The sequence below is a fragment of the Pteropus medius genome, unplaced genomic scaffold (assembly GCF_902729225.1).
Source record: "Pteropus medius unplaced genomic scaffold, Ma_sr-lr_union100, whole genome shotgun sequence".
Classification (NCBI taxonomy): domain Eukaryota; kingdom Metazoa; phylum Chordata; class Mammalia; order Chiroptera; family Pteropodidae; genus Pteropus; species Pteropus medius.
The window spans coordinates 10,541,718-10,545,976 of NW_024340849.1; the positions used below are offsets into that span (position 1 = coordinate 10,541,718).

General features: G+C 53.6%; 1 protein-coding gene across 3 annotated transcripts in view; it reads right to left on the bottom strand.

Moving 5' to 3' along the window:
* Nucleotides 1-2,819, bottom strand: part of CDH20 (cadherin 20) — a 186,006-nt gene extending 183,187 nt beyond the window's left edge. For 2 of the 3 annotated variants that reach the window (XM_039840328.1, XM_039840338.1), the window contains exon 1: nucleotides 2,421-2,543. The gene's annotated coding sequence lies outside the window, so the exon portion shown is untranslated. Of the gene's footprint in view, nucleotides 1-2,420 lie in introns of all 3 variants that reach the window. The other variant, XM_039840324.1, reaches the window with a different exon arrangement.
* Between the last annotated feature and the right edge of the window lie 1,440 nt (nucleotides 2,820-4,259).

The following is a 4,259-nucleotide window of genomic DNA, read 5'->3' on the forward strand; positions in this document are numbered from 1 at the left end:
CTGTTTATTTTCCCCGAAGAACAGTCTCCTGCTTTGCAAGGATGATGATATCTTTCTTCCCATTCCAGTCTCTAAATCCTCTGTGATAGTTTCCCTAACACCCCTGTGATCCCGCCTCTCAGCCTCCAGCACTCACTACCTTGGCATCGCCTTTCCTGTGAGAACTGGGTCATAAAATTTAACAGGGGAGAAAGGTAGAAGGGGGCGTTTCACTATAAACACTGATTAAATTCCCGGGCAAGTCTCCCCAAATGAAAGATAATTTTTCTACAAGTATGCACAAGCATGTCAAGAATGCTAAGTCATTTTTATGTTTATACTTTCCTTTTCCATTTTAATTTTACATTGCCACATGGCACACATGCTAAAAATGTATCTCCTTAACCTGCAGTGCAGCAAACTTTTCACAAAACATTGAAAATGCATATTTTATAGACTGTCCTTTCCCAGGATGCTCAAAACATTTTTCGGGGATGCAAAATTAGATCATCTCAGACAACCGTCCTATTAGAAAGGCATGGCAGACAACTGTCCTATTAGAAAGGCATGGCAGATGTGGAAAATCGGCATCAGGGAGGAAAGATCACAGCAAAGTCAGTGGCAACAGCATAAGTAGACGAAGAGAGAGCTTGGTTCGAATTTATATTTCTTCCCTCTTGCTCTTCATTTGTCTCTTTTTTCTCTGGCAGGAAGGGATGTGGCCAGCAAGGAGGCTTGACCTCATCTCCAATCCTGGCTTGACTCTGACAGGCTGTTCTCCCACACTCTTGCCCTATTTTCTGTGTCATCAGCTGGCCAAGTCTGTACCCTGGAGGAGCTCTGACCAAGGGCCAAGCCCAGAGGAGGCAACGCAGATGCCCTTGTGGCTGCCTCCAGTCTTGGGAACCGAAGCCTACCCCTGCCAGGTTGTAACAAGCCCAGCGGGGCTGCAAGGGTCACACTAAGAGGAAGATTAATTTCCAGATTGTAAAAGACATGAAAGGAAAAAGCCAGGTCAGATAAGGGGTTCAAGATCAGCGATGCCTCCATGGTTCCTGAGCGGGATGAGGCTGAGGAAGGTAATCCGATAGACATGTAATATTCATCGGTGCCATTGGTGCAAGCACATGAACAGCTGTGACTTTTTTTTTGTTTTACTGCTCTTAGGTAGATCCATTTCCTTAGCTGGGTCCCTGACATCTCCACAGCTCTGAGGGGTAATTTCCTTTGGTGGAGCGCTACCTCAGAGATTCGAGGGGGTCGGGGGACATTTTATTTGGGGAGGGGCAGATTCAGTTTGCTGACGACCTATAACAGTCAGAAGACAAAATCCTCCCCGGCATCCGTGCCAGTAACAACATCAACAGCGATAATAATAGTAATAATAATGGCAATGATAATGAAACAGTAAACCCTGAATCCACCAGGCGACTAACCCCCCAGTGCTCTGCTGCCGGCCCTCTTACTCCCAGCCTGGCCTCAGCAGAAAAGAGGGCCCTGCGCTGCCTCCGGGCTGCCCTCCAGGTTCCAGCGCCCACCCCGCCCCCCAGGTGGACAGCCAGGCAGAGGCCCCTGCTTCAGCCTAAGTCCAGCCCACAGTCTCTCCTGTTGCTGAGGGCAGGTTGGGGCTCCGCAGTAGCGTTTCCTTCACAAATCTGCAACTGTGGCCCAATCTGACCCCTCGCCGCCCCCTGACCCCCGGTTCTTCCCCCACGGCAACTACAACGCGCAAAGCCCAAACAACCAAACAACTCGGGTGCGATCAAGCAGTTCAGAGCTGTCCCTGGGAGAGTCAGGGCCCGGAGACAGGAAATCCGGGGAGTTAGCGATGTCCGGCAGGTGGCGGGACCACGAGTCACCACCACATTTTTCTCCCAGGGCGGAGCTCGGGTGGCGGCGCGGTGTCAGGCGCGGACTGGAACCGGCCCCGCCGGCACCCGAGCCTCCCCGGAGCCGGTCTCCAGTCCCCCGTCCCGCATCTGCACGCGAGGGACGCAGCCGGCCCCTTCCATCGGCAGCCGGAGGGAGGCGCCGCCGCTCGCGGGGCAAGTGAGGGCGCAGCCGGGCCAAGCGCCCCGCGAGCCGCGCGCCGGGGTGCAGGGTCTGCCTCCCCGCACGCGCGCTCCCACCGCCCGGCGCCGCGTTCTGCGCCAGCCCTGCTGCGCCCGCTTCCTCCTCCCAGAGAGCCGCGCTCCAGCCCGGGCAGCCCCTCGGCGGCCCCTTCACCCCAAAGTCCGAGGAAGTCCAACTCCGAGCAGCCCGCAGGCTCGCCGCCGCAGTGGGCAGTCGTGGGGCGAGCGCGTCGCGGAACCGCGCGCAGCGCCGGGGGGTGACTTTTCCGAGAGAGCGGGCTCCAGGCGCCCCGCGCCGCTGGATGCCCGAAGCCCGGGGACAGACGCGCAGCGTCCCCTTCCCACGCCCCCCGAAGCTCTCCGCTTTACCTGGCAGGACCGGCGACTCTCCGGGGATGTTCGGGCCAGACTCCTCCGGGGCGGGCGGCCAGCTCACATCGCCGCCTTCCCCACCGGGCGGCCGGGGTCCTGCTGGGTCGCTGCGCTCTGCTCACGGCGTCGCCCCCGCCCCCCACCCCCCTTCCCCCTCTGTCAAAAGTGTCACAGCTTTTCTGCCTCCGGATCTTTTGCAAAGTCTCCACACGGTCGCCAGGAGTTGGGAGCTAATGCCAGGCGCGCTTGCCCCGCCTGGTGCCCTGCCCCGCCCTCCCACGACCCTCTGCGCTGGGCCCGGCCGGGGAGAAGAGGCGGCTCGTCGTGGTCACCTTCCCCTGAGCGCGGCGCACCGTCCGCTGCCCGCCCCTCGTGCCTTCCCTAGCCCGAGTGGCTGCCGCCTGCCTGTGCCGCTGGTCCTCATCCCCCGCTCATGAATATTCTGACAGAGGCTAATGCCGGTGAAGTAAATTGAATTAGCCAATTGGTGCCAGGAATGTGCGCTCCTTCCTTCCGAGGAGCTGTCTGGAACCCCACCAGCTGAAAGCAGTTAACGTCCGGTTGGCACCCTGTGGTTTAGACCAGCGAGGGGCAAAATGGGTTAATTCTTTAAATGCAGTTTACATACTGCATTTCAATGTTTAAACTCCTCGATTGGCTGAGAGAGTAGGGCAATGTTAAGAGGAAGAAAGGAAAGAGGGTAGGTAGACCTAGGGGGGCATATCTACCTCCAAACTCCCCTGAAGCTGAACTGACTTATTCCCCATAGATTCTGGACTCTGGAAGAGGCAGTTGATGAGAACAGTAAAAAAGATAGGCAAACAGGATCAGAAAGGAGGTAGATAGCAACATAGGTTTAACCTTGACCTTGAGGATGCAGGGGACTAATAATTTTCAAGAGGATGAGTGAGGAGAGATTGCAGAGGGAGAAGAAAACTTCAGTCATCGATGTACTTTTAAGAATTTCTCCAAATGCTCAGGATTCCTTCCTTCGTCATCAGAGCAAAACCATAGAGTTTTAGAACTTCGGGTGGCGCAGGGATGGGGCAGAGGTACCTTAAAGGTTAGAAGTTTCAGAGGAAGAAGCTGAGACAGCCTCAGCGAAGAGCTTCCTGGTTTACACAGTATGACAGGGCCATTCTAGAAGGCAAGTCCACCCAAAGTCCACGGTGCTCTGTTCTGTGGTCAAACAGACAAACGGAGGAGGTGGACAGGAGGGTCGGCCTCTCTCCGGTCCTGCCTCCTGCCCTGGAATGCCAAGTTCTTCAGTTATTGATGACGGCTCAGCTTTAGCCAGTGGGTGGAAAGGGACTCTGCCAAGTTCTGCATCCATATTTCCCTTTATAATCTTGTGTGGTGCTTTTAGGGTTTCCTCCCCCATCACTGATTTTCTAAATAAAGAAAGTTATTTTGTCTGAGTTTCTTGGTTACTAAATGATCGACTTGCGCTTGTGGCCAAATGGTCTATGTGTATAAACAACTGATAAAACTATGTGTTTAAGTAACTGATAAAATTCCGAAAGTGTGCCAATAGAAATAAATATCCTTGTTAAGGCAGTTGTGCCTTATTTTAATAGGTTTCAGCAAGGCCTAGAATTGGAGCTCACAGTTATAACAGTAATTATTAGAGCAGCTAGTGTTTATTGAGAACTTGTTATATGACAGACATGCATTACATGAGTCATCTCACTTAGTTTTTCCAACTACTACTATATTCAAATATATTATTGTTTCTCCATTTTAATGATGAGGAAGGTAAGTCTCAGAGAGGTAAGTAGTGAATCTAAGTCACCTAGCTTATAAGTAGTGGAGATGAACTTTGACCTAGAGCAGCCT